The following is a 13,070-nucleotide window of genomic DNA, read 5'->3' as shown; positions in this document are numbered from 1 at the left end:
CACCAAATTTGGTGAGTCTAATCTAAAGCCCTTTGTGACGTTAAATTGTGAAGATCTAGAGTTTTCATCGGAGGGCGTGTCCGTGGCGGCCTCGCAAATTTCGATGTTTCGCCATGAAAAAGGAAGTTGCTATAACTTAGGCATAAAATGTCCGATCTGTCCCAAACTTCACATGTGTGATAACACTCCTGACCTGAAGACATCTACATGCCCATATTCAGTTATAGTCATAGCGCCACCTGCAGGCAACAGGAAGTGTCATGCTGTACTCTACAACAAACTCCTCCTAGAGATTTATACAGATCAACTCCAAAATCGGTCAGTCTAATATAAAGGCCTTAGCGATGTTTAATTGTAAAGATCTTGAGTTTTCGGTAAAGGGCGTGTCCGTGGCGGCCTGACAAATTTCGAGGTCTCGCCATGGATATAAAACTTGTTATAACTCAGCCATAAAATGTCCGATTTGCCTCAAACTTCACATATTCAATAAGAGTCCTGGCCTGAACACATCTCAAGGCCAACATTCTATTATAATCACAGCGCCACCTGTTGGCAACAGGAAATGACTTGTATCAAACTCCTCTTAGAGATTTAATGATATTAACATTATATTTGGTCATTCTGATCTAGAGGCCTTAAAGATGTTAAATTGCGAAGATCTTGAGTTTTCGTTAAAGGGCGTGTCTGTGGCGGCCTGACAAAGTTTGATGTTTCGCCATGGACATAGAAGTTGTTATAACTCAGCCATAAAATGTCCGATCTGCCTCAAACTTCACAGGTTTGGTAAGAGTCCTGGCCTGAAGACACCTAAAGGCCAAAATTCAGATATTATCATATCGCCACCTGTTGGCAGCAGGATATATCATATCTTTCACTAACTCAAACATACCAAGGTCAATCTGCACCAAACTTCATATGTTTGATGAAAGTGGTGGCCTGAACACATCTACATGCCAATAATCAGTTATATGCATAGCGCCACCAGCTGGCAGCAGGAAATTTGGCACATTTAAGTGACTTTGACATATTTCTCCTATTTTTACTGTATTAAAAGCATACTACCCACCATTTGCTGTTTTCCTAAAGCCACCGGTCGGCGGTGAGCCCGGGTGCGAGGGCCCGTTCATCGCTGCTTGCAGCTTTAATTATTATTATTCTTCTTCTCCAAAATGAATCGCATTTTAGAGGACCTAAACATTCCCGAAAACTCACAAAACTTTGCACACACATCAAACCTGGCGAAAATTTACGTCTGATTTGGGTTTCAGAAGTGGGTGTGGCAAAATGGCTCGACAGCGCCACCTTTAGACGTTCAGCGGTGTGCGCTTTCAGCTGTGATTCACGTACATGCACGCAAATCGGTACACACATGTAACTCACCAATACCTACAAAAAAGCCTCCTGGGACAAAATCCGAAACCCAACAGGAAGTCGGTTATTATTAATTTTCTTAGCAAAATTTGTGTCATTTTTGCCATTTTCAGGCGTCATACTTGAACGAACTCCTCCTAGAGATTTATTCGGATCAACACCAAATTTGGTGAGTCTAATCTAAAGCCCTTTGTGACGTTAAATTGCGAAGATCTAGAGTTTTCATCAGAGGGCGTGTCCGTGGCGGCCTCGCAAATTTCGATGTTTCGCCATGAAAAAGGAAGTTGCTATAACTTAGGCATAAAATGTCCGATCTGTCCCAAACTTCACATGTGTGATAACACTCCTGACCTGAAGACATTTACATGCCCATATTCAGTTTTACTCATAGCGCCACCTGCAGGCACCAGGAAGTGTCATGCTGTACTCTGCAACAAATTCCTCCTGGAGATTTAATCAGATCAACACCAAAATCGGTCAGTCTAATAAAAAGGCTTTAGCGATGTTAAATTGCGAAGATCTTGAGTTTTCGTTGAAGGGCGTGTCCGTGGCGGCCTGGCAAATTTCGTGGTCTCGCCATGGATATAAATCTTGTTATAACTCAGCCATAAAATGTCCGATTTGCCTCAAACTTCACATGTTCGATAAGAGTCCTGGCCTGAACCAATCTGAAGGCCTATATTCTATTATAATCACAGCGCCACCTGTTGGCAACAGGAAATGACTTGTACCAAACTCCTCCTAGAGATTTAATGATATCAACATTATATTTGGTCAGTCTGATCTCGAGGCCTTAGAGATGTTAAATTGTGAAGATCTTGAGTTTTCGTTAAAGGGCGTGTCCGTGGCGGCCTGACAAAGTTTGATGTTTCGCCATGGACATAAAAGTTGTTATAACTCAGCCATAAAATGTCCGATCTGCCTCAAACTTCACATGTTTGGTAAGAGTCCTGGCCTGAAGACATCTAAAGGCCAATATAAAGATATTATTATAGTGCCACCTATTGGCAGCAGGATATATCATATATTGCACTAACTCACACATACCAAGGTCAATCTGCACCAAACTTCATATGTTTGATGAAAGTGCTGGCCTGAACACATCTACATGCCAATAATCAGTTATAGGCATAGCGCCACCAGCTGGCAGCAGGAAGTTTGGCATATTTAAGTGACTTTGATCTATTTTTCCTACATTTACTGTATTAAAAGCATACTGCCCACCGTTTGCTGTGTTCCTAAAGCCACCGGTCGGCGGTGAGCCCGTGTGCGAGGGCCCGTTCATCGCTGCTTGCAGCTTTAATTCTTAGCTATTTTTGCAGTTAGCATGTGTCTTTTTTTTCTGACTATGCTGACCCAATGAGCATTTTGCTACCCAATGGTCATGGCTTGTCTTTGCAAATTCTATTATTGCATTAGTATTACATTCTTCTCCTGGGCATTTATTTTATTTATTTTTTTACTTTTAGTCTGAGTTCAATCTTTTTGGCTCATTTTATAAGTAAAACAAATAACGCCTAAAAGTTTAGTAGGCTAAAGCAATTATGTTACTTAGTTAATATTAATGGAAAGCAATGTGTTAAGTTACTTTTGCATTACTTTTTAAATATGAGCAAGGTTTGCTTGTTTGTTATTAATATAAAAAAGTTCTCTTTTTTTGGCAAATGTAAAAGCCTATTTACACCGACATGTTTTTAGTTGTTTACAATTTTTGTGCGTGTTTGTAGCTCTAGTCGAATCGTGCAATGTGTGGCGGGCAATATATCGAATTCTGAAGTTAAGTAGTAGACCATCCAGGAATCTTTGGAATACTTTTTAAACATAGGCTACTACGATTTGGGACATTCTAATTCTATTTTCGAACACTATTTAGGACGGATAGTATGCACATTGGGACCTGAATGGGAAACCAGTGCCGTGACTGTTTTGACGTATGGTTCTGCTGTGTGGAACTCTTCAGTAAAACAAAATAAATAAATAAAACTCCAGTCCAGCGGGTGGCGCTAAAACACGTTTGTTTGCCAAACACCATTAAACCACAGAGGAAGGAAGTTGTTTTGTCCGTGATCTCTGGCCTTTGTGATGCTGGTTCAATACAAACAGAGAGGAATGTTGTTCCTGTTAAATAAATAACAGTTTTTGAATCAGGTCAATAAATACCTGAAATATTCTCATCCTCACAGTCGTGACTATGTTTTGAAGTAAGCAGGCATATCTGGAGGAGTTTCAGCTGAACTGAGATCTGCTGCTGTGAAGATGCTGTTTGTTAAAGAAGAGAGTGAGGAGGACATAAATGAACCAGAAATCTGGAGAATAAAACAAGAGGAACCAGAAACCTTGGGAATAAAACAAGAGGAACCAGAAACATTGGGAATAAGACAAGAGGAACTAGAAACATTGGGAATAAAACAAGAAGAACCAGAACCCTGGGGAATAATTTGGGAGGAACAAGAAGGTTAGTGTTTATTCTTCATGCAAGTTTAATGTTTCGGCACTCTGGAGAAGTTTTGTCATGCTCAGACTTTTTTTTTGTAATTATTATTATTTTATTTTTTTGTCTATGCTGCAAAATGTAGCATAATGTGAGATTATACAGAAAATCAATATGGTGATCCTCTCCATTATTAAAACCGTTAATGTAGAGAAAAACAGTTGAACCCAAACGCATTTAAAATAAGAGCTCTTTTATATAATTGTCTTCTACATTAATATGATCTTTTAATACCACTGGCCTTACTCATTAAGACTTAAACGGTGTTTATGGTTTTCTAAGGGAGGTTTAAAAGCACTTAACTAAGACTTTATCTATAACTAAGGTGTTGTGGCAAAAATAGCCAATGTTTCATTACATTATCAAATTTATTTTTTTTATTTTTAAAGGAGTAGTTTACTTTCAGAACAAAAATTTACAGATAATATACTCACCATCTTGTCATCCAAGATGTTTGTTTTTTCTTTCTTTAGTCATAAGGAAATAGTTTTTTGAGGAGAACATTTCAGGATTTCTCTATGGTGCCTATGAGTTTGAACTTCCAAAATGCAGCTTCAAAGGGCTCCAAATGATCCCAGCCAAAGAAAAAAGGGTCTTATCTAGCAAAACAATCGTTTATTTTCTAGAAAAAAAAAAAAAAAAATACAATTTATACTTTTTAACCTCAAATGCTTGTCTTATCTAGCTCTATGTGTACTCTGTGTAGAGATTAAAACTATATATATTGAAACCGTTTCACTAGATAAGACCCTTCTTCCTTGGGATCATTTAGAGCCCTTTGAAGCTGCATTTAAACAGCATTTTAGAAGTTCGAGCTCTGGGGCACCATAGAAGTCCATTATATGGAGAGAAATCCTGAAAAGTTTTTTTCTGAAAAACACCATCTTTACGACTGAAGAAAGAAAGACAAACATTTTGGATGACAAAGGGGTGAGTACAATATATGTAAATTTTTGTTCTCAAAGTGAACTTCTCCTTTAATGGGATGGGACAAAACATTTTTCCCTTATGTAAAATTAAACACATCAAGTTACCACCATAACCAGAAGATGGCAGCAGAGGAGCATTGGCTATTATAAATATCCAATCATCAAGAAATCAAACTTTGCACTCTTTTTGTGTCACAAAACACCAACTTTTCTTCACTTTGTGACTGAATCGCACATCAGTTATGATCGCTGAAGTTGTTGGTCAGTTCTATATAATACTATAGAAGAATAATGGTGCATTTAGTAAGTAAACTGTGTATGCTTCCCATCTCATGCTCAGTGCTTTACTGTCAAATGTGTTTTTACCAAGATATAAACATGTAATATTATTAATACTGCAAAACATCAGCCCATATCTGCAGCATCTGTAAAATGTTAGTCTGGAGTCCGTTACATCAGGGGTTCACGTTTGTGTTCACATTGTCTTCAGTTACTGAAAATCAAATATTTTTACTTTTATTTCAGAGCTGATTGAAGAAAACGAGGAGAATAAGGAATCAAGTGTTCAGAAAGGAGAAAAAACGTATAAGTGTTCACACTGCGACAAGAGATTTAATACTGCAGGAAATCTGAAAGAACATGAGAGGATCCACACTGGAGAGAAACAATATCAGTGTTCACACTGTGTCAAGACATTTAATAGTTCATCAAATCTGAAAAGACACGAGAGGATCCACACCAGAGAGAAACCGTATGAGTGTTCACACTGTGGAACTAAATTCAATCAGTCGTCGTATCTGAAAACACATGAGAGGACCCACACTGGAGAGAAACCTTATAAGTGTTCACACTGCGACAAGAGATTCAGTCGGTCATGGCATCTAAGAAAGCATGAGAGGACCCACACTGGAGAGAAACCTTATAAGTGTTCACACTGCGACAATAGATTCAGTCAGTCATGGCATCTAAAAAAGCATGAGAGGATCCACACTGGAGAGAAACCCCGCTGAATGTGGGAAAAGTTTCAGTCGTTTATTTTCTCTACTCAGACATACAAAAACCTATCACAGTGAGGCCCCGTACAAATGAAAAATATTTTGTATTGAATCAGCTTTTCAATCAAGGTGTTTCTGGCATTTTAGGTCTTTCGAAACAGTTGTCCTAAAGTATGTAAATCTAAAAATGACACCTTTGCATTTTCATGTGCTCAGCCAATCCATGTATTTTGTGAAATAAGTCTAATATCACCTTGTAATGGGAAGGCTAATTTTTTATCAAAATTTCTAAAACTGTTAGAGTAAGAAAAGAAAAGTTAGCGTGGAGCCTTCATATGACAAGTAAAAATGCATTTACCCAAAAAAACACTGATGACACTCTGCTGGTTTGACCAGAAATCTGTATCATAGTATTCGTTTCTGTATCACCTTTTCCACTGGACCTATATTGTACCTTATTTTACGGTCAGCAGTGATATATGAAACATTGTAAGGACAAATACAAATGTACTGTAAGTAATGGTGGCAAACAAAACAATATTCAAAACAAAATAAAAATTGTTTTTAGAATGTTGTTTCTTTGTGTGTCTTTTTATTGTACACCTTTAGGGTAAAGGAAGGCAGTTAATGCAAAATAAAAGTTCAACTCGTCTAAGATTAAGGTGGATCAGTCTCTGAATGTTGTTCTTCCGTCTCATTTTTTGCTGGCGTTTTCATCACATTCTCTTCACCCTCTCAAAAAGGTCTGGTCCATAACTTTTGCTGATCTCATTCTGTTCATATTAATATTGACATCCAAAACACATTCATTTTTATACAAAAAAGCTTAATCTCTTTCTCTGATAAAAACATACATAACATTAAAACCACACAAATATCCAAATGTAATGAAAACATCAACTGTAAAACAATGTGACAAATCTTTATATGATATTTACTTAAAACAAATAAATTATATTTATTTGAAACGGATATCAATATTGATATCCAAAACAGCAATTTCAATAATCTTGTATCTTTGTGCCTCTGTTGATACCGTTGTGGTGTAGTCACGATTAAGACAAAACATACAAACAAAGGAGTAAAAATTAAAATATTTAATAGTCCAACGGTAAAACAGCAACACAGGGTGGTAAACAACATCGACCGACAAACAACATGGCAAAGACAAACTTATAAAGACACATTGATGGGAAACATAGGTGTGGGAAATTAGGGAGGAACCAAAACACACAGAGCAGCGGGGGAGGTGATGGGAGAAACCAACTAAATAGTCCAGGGGTGTGACATTACATCCCCCTCCCGGAAGGTGCGTCCTAGCGCCGACAAACAAGGAGAACAAACAAAACGGTTTCAGGATGTGGCTTTGGCGGAGGACGGACTCCCAGGAGGAGACAGAAACACTGAAACAGGACAGTCCAGGGAGGTGATGACGGAGGGAGGAGCCAAGGAGGTGACAGGAGGGGGCTGGAGCAGGAGGAGCCAGGTGAATCCCAGATCGCAGCCATGATAGAAATCCACGGTTGAGCCGATGGAGGGAGGAGCCATGGTGGAGGAAAGGCTGACGACTCCTGGGGGCCGACCGATGGAGGCGGAGCAGGTGGTGGTAGAGCCGGTGGTGGAGATGGAGAGCCGATGATCCTGGGCGACACAGAGGATCCGGAGGGCCAAGGCGGAGCCCAAGGCTCTGGCGACTGAGGCGGAGATCCGGAGGTCCGCTGCGGAGCCGGAGCAACAGAGGACTGAGGCTGTGCCGCAGCCGGAGGAGTGGAGACCTGAGGCGTAGGTGGGATGACCACAGACCGGGGCGGAGCCGGAAGGACGATGAAGCCCGGTGGAGCTGGTGGAGACGAGGGAGCTGAGAGACGGGGTGAAGCCGCAGGATCGGAGGGCTGAGGCGGAGTCCAGGACTCAGAGGCGGAGTCCAGGACTCAGAGGCTGAAGGCGGAGATGAGGGATCCTCCAGCCATGATGCCGATGATGACTGGCGGACCTGCGGCAAACCCACTGCACAGATGGTAGGCTGAGGGTGAGCAGAGGGACTGACAGGCAGCAGTGGCAGCATGGTTGAAACATTATGATCCTTACACAAGGTTAACTGAGGGAGGGAGGGAGGGAGGGTGGGTGGGAAATTTAATTAGATGGACAATTCAGACTTTACAGGGGTTTCAATATTTAAATCTTCAGGGAGACATGGATCTGGTTCATTGTCCTTTTTCGTTTGTCCAAAAACCCAATTAAGCTCACCCTCAGCGGTGGTGTAGTGGGAATTGCTGTCCTCAGCATATTCACGTTCCACTGACGTCTCCACCGTCGCCGTCATTGTGGTCGGCTCAAGCACCTGGCCTGACGGCTCGTGCAGTTGGGGCTCCGTGGCGATCAGCCGCTCTGTCGGTCCTCACGGCCTTGGCTCGCTGGTCGCGGCGGGCTGTAGCTCTCCATCATCGGTGGGCTCTGGCTGGTATTCCGCGGGTCGGGGTGGTGACTGGCTGGGCTCTGGGTCCGGAGTCACACTGGCGGGGAACAAGAGTCTGTTTCTCGCCAGTGTCCACTCCACAAACGTGGCAAAATCTGTTCGAGGGCCGTCCTCAGACGACGGCGCTCTGCATGATGAGCTAAGGCTGGCGTCATAAAACGCACAGAGCGCATCGTCCGGGTAGCTGGTGGTGTGAGCTACTAGTTGGTACATTAATGTGTAGCCCTCGAGCGGTAATTCCCCCTGCTTCAGCCGTAGGAGGAGGAACTCAGGGCAGAGTAAGGGATCCATAAGGGGAAGCTACGGAAATAAAAACACTGGAAAAGGAACGAGAAACAAAAACAGGGGGAGACACGGTTTAGGTTGGTCAAACTGTCACAATTTAGACAAAACAAACGAACAAAGGAGTAAAAATGAAATTATTTAATAGTCCAATGGGAAAACAGGAACACAGGGTGATAAACAACATCGACCGACAAACAACATGGCAAAGACACAAACTTATAAAGACATTGATAGGAAACACAGGTGTGGGAAATTAGGGAGGAACCAAAACACACAGAGCAGCGGGGGAGGTGATGGGAGAAACCAACTAAATAGTCCAGGGGTGTGCCAGGTGTGAGCTCTTCTATTGTTTAATACTATATCTTTATCATTATCTTTACAGTTATCGCCCTTGGTGTTAAAAGAGAAGTACACTTCCAGAACAAAAATTTACAGATTAGGTTTCTTGAGAAAAACATTTCAGAAATTAGCTTTATAAAAATATCTAATACATATAATTTTGGGTAAACTTTCCCTTTAAGACAAGTTAAAGGAGAAGTTCACATCTAGGACATATAGGCCCGGTTTCACAGACAGGGCTAAGACTAAACCAAGATTAGGTCATGCTTTAATTAGGACATTTAGGTAGTTTTTATAAACGTGTCTTAGAAAAACCATTACTGGTGTGCACCTAAAGACAAAAAATAGGCATTGATATATTTTAAGATCAGTCAGTGCACCTTTCTTTCAGTTGAAACAGCTCAGACTTACATTTAAGTGTAAGACTAGGCTTAAGCCTTGTTTGTGAAAGCAGGTAATGATACTCAACCCCTTGTCTTTCAAGATGTTCATGTCTTTCTTTCTTCAATCGATAAGAAATTCTGTTGTTTGAGGAAAGCATTTCAGGAATTATCTCTATAAAGGGGACTTCAATGGAACTTCCAAAATCTAGTTTAAATGCAGCTTCAAAGGCCTCTAAGTGATCCCAGCCAAGGAAAAAATGTATTATCAAGTGAAACGATTGGTGTTTTTCTCATCAAATTCACAAGTTGTAGTTTTTAACCTCAAACGCTCATATTGTCCATTCTCTACCAAGTGCATGCAATAAGGGGCAATACAATTAGGGTATATTGAAAAACTCCAATCTCGTTTTCTTCTCCAACTTCTAAATCGCCTCAAGCTGTTGGTTTATTTCTTTTTGATTCTTTCAAAATTGTTCACCTTCATGCACTAAATCCGTCAGCAGATCCTCATAAACACAAACCTTTATTTAATTTTTATTTATTTTTTTGTCGAGTGAATATAAACAAGTGAGAAAGAAAATGCATGTGTAACAGTATTTTTAGATCTGTGTTTGGTGTTAAAGAGACAGCCGTCTAATAAACGTCCCGCCTGTCATTAATGTTAATCAAAGAACAAAAGAAAATCATTAACTGACTGAATATCTTAATGAGGATTAATCAATATTCTATTTATGAAAAGAAAACTGCATGTGCTTTTAAACTTTTGATTTCAATTTCTGTACCTGACATTTGTTCAGTTTTATTCATTTAGCCTATGCTATCGATAGTTGATTTGTTTGATCCTATTTTTTTAGTTTTTTTTTTTTCATTCTGTACAATGCCTGAACTTGTTATTACAAGCAGTGTTGGGGTAACGCGTTACTTTATGATATTACTTTTTCCAAGTAACTAGTAAGGTAACACATTACATAACACATAATTCACAAGAAAATGTCAGAGTTACTTTTTTCAAATAAGTAACACCAGTTACTTTTCCCCCCATTTATTGATTTAGGGAAGACTGTGCAGGCAAAAATGCTGTTTTTTTCATGCACCTGTTAGTTTGAGATTTTGGGATTTTTGTTTTTTTATAACAATATAGTTTTTTTACTGCTTAAGAGTTAACATTTTTTTCTACTGTACAGGCGTAAATGAACTTTTATCTAAGCCTGAGGCTTTGGTGTGAAAAGGCTTTTACATTTGTACATTTGAACTTTTTATAATAAAAAAAAAACAAGCAAGTCCTGCTCAGATTGAATAAGAAATGCAAAAGTAACATAACACATTGCATGACCAATACCCGATCTGGCAGAAAATGTCAGAATCGGAGCCGATTCCAATACTGAGTACCAGATTGTTGCACTGGTGATATTTTTGCATAAACTTTTTTATTTACAACATAATCTCTTTAAAAAATACGTTTTCCACAAGTTACCCAGGTCCCTCCCATGAGGGACTGGAGTGTGAAGCGGCGACATAAGGGAAATAATATTGGGAAATTACTTTGAATTTTTCTTTAAAGAAGCCAATCTATACAAATAAATGAGCGTGGCCTCCAGGGCCCAATTACGCTTTTCCCCCAGTGAGCCTCCTTGCACAGACCCTGTGCAAGATCACAGAGGACAAGGAGCAGGTCCTGCTGGTTGTGCCATACTGGCCCACCCGGACCTGGTTTGCTGACCTCATGTTCCTCGCGGCAGCCCCTACCTGGAAGATCCCCTTAAGAAAGGATCTTCTTTCTCAGGGGATGGGCACAATCTGGCACCCGCGTTCCGACCTGTGGAGCCTACACGTATGGCTCCTGAACAGGACATGTCAGACCTCTCCGGCCTTCCTCAGGCCATGGTAGAAACTATCACTCAGTCTAGAGCTCCCTCTACGAGGCAGGCCTACGCACTGAGGCGGGGTCTATTCGTAGATTGGTGTTCCTCTCGCGGAGAGGACCCACAGAGATGTCCGATTGCAGTAGTGCTTTCCTTCCTGCAAGAGAAGTTGGAGCGCAGGCTGTCCCCTTCAACTCTCAAAAGTGTACTTTGTTGCAATCGCAGCGTATCACGGTGGAGTGGACGGAGCGTCTTTTGGGAAGCACCAACTGTTCGTGAGATTCCTCAGAGGTGCGATAAGGTCAATCCCCCTAGACCGCACCTCATGCACTCTTGTGACCTCTCCGCCACCCTTCAGGGCCTGCGGGGAGCTGCCTTCGAGCTTTCAAGACAGCACTCCTGACCACGATCGCCTCCATTAAGAGGGTTGGGGACCTACAAGCGTAGCGTGCCTGGAATTCGGTCTGGCTGATTCGCACATTGTCCTGAGGCCTGGCTATGTGCCCAAGGTTCCCATCACACCCTTTCAGGACCAGGTGGGGAACCTGTAAGCTCTGCGCCCGGAGGAGGCAGACCCGGCCTTAGCGTTGCTGTGTCCCGTTCGCGCACGGCGAATATAGCTTCAGGCGCTCTGAGCAGCTCTTTATTTGCTATTGAGGACAGCAGATGGGCAATTCTGTCTCCAAGCAAAGGTTGGCCCATTGTGTGGTTGATGCCATCTCCCTGGCACATAAAGGCCAGGGGGATCTGTGCCCCCTAGGAGTTCGAGCTCACTCTTTAAAAAATACGTTTTCCACAAGTTACCCCAGGTCACCAAGATCACAGAGGACAAGGAGCAGGTCCTGCTGGTTGTGCCATACTGGCCCAACCGGACCTGGTTTGCCGACCTCATGTTCCTCGCGGCAGCCCCTACCTGGAAGATCCCCTTAAGAAAGGATCTTCTTTCTCAGGGGATGGGCACAATCTGGCACCCGCGTTCCGACCTGTGGATCCTATACTTATGGCTCCTGAACAGGACATGTCAGACCTCTCCGGCCTTCCTCAGGCACATAAAGGCCAGGGGGATCTGTGCCCCCTAGGAGTTCGATGCGGGCTGGGCGAAACCTTCACGAGATTCTACAATCTCTGTGTCGAGCCCATGTGCTAAGGTTAAACATCAGGTAACTGGCGGGAGGCTGGCTGGTGACGTTTTGCTGCCCCATTCCCACGGGATCCGTGCACTATTTTTCCCAGAATGTTCCCTCCGGTGAACCCTGGGTCCGCCATGCCCCGCAGTCAGGACTAGATGCACAGTAGTCCGCGAATGTGCCCTGACTGGGTCTCCTTCGCCCAGGAGGTTGTGGCAACATGTCTCAGTATTTCTCCACGGTCAGCCAGAAGGCTGTGTTTTCCCTTATATATATATATATATATATATATATATTAGTGGTGGGCCGTTATCGGCGTTAACATGCTGCGTTAACGTCAGACTCATATCGGGCGATAAAAAAAAATATCGCCGTTAATCTATTCTCAAAGTTGGGTTGGGTGCTGGGTCTAAAATACGCAAGATATGATGACTTTAACCTTGATATTTTAGCGCGGATGATGTATACCTAGTCTAATTGCACTGTAGGGGGCGAGAACGAGTCTCCAACTTCTGTGAAATTACCTCATCAAATGAGGCGTGCAAAGTCTGCAAACATGGATGCAGTTATGAAGCCGCTTCAGGGCAGGTGCGTTCTTAAGGTGCGTTCACACTGGACGCGAATGAAGCGGCAAGCGCGAGTGATTTAAATGTTAAGTCAATGCAAAGACGCGAATAGCCATCCTGCGGCGCGAAACGCGCATTGAGCGTTTCAAGCGATTGCCGCGCGAAACGCGCGAGTTCAAAAATCTGAACTTCGGCGGAATTCCGCACCGCGGTAACCAATCAGGAGCTTGCTCTAGTAGTGACGGA

General features: G+C 42.2%; 1 pseudogene; it reads left to right on the top strand.

Moving 5' to 3' along the window:
* The first annotated feature begins 3,414 nt into the window (after positions 1–3,414).
* The window catches only part of LOC141300205 (uncharacterized), a 26,923-nt pseudogene continuing 17,267 nt past the window's right edge, over positions 3,415–13,070 (top strand).

The sequence above is a fragment of the Garra rufa genome, chromosome 24 (assembly GCF_049309525.1).
Source record: "Garra rufa chromosome 24, GarRuf1.0, whole genome shotgun sequence".
Taxonomy (NCBI): Eukaryota; Metazoa; Chordata; class Actinopteri; order Cypriniformes; family Cyprinidae; genus Garra; species Garra rufa.
This window is presented reverse-complemented; position numbering and strand designations above follow the sequence as displayed.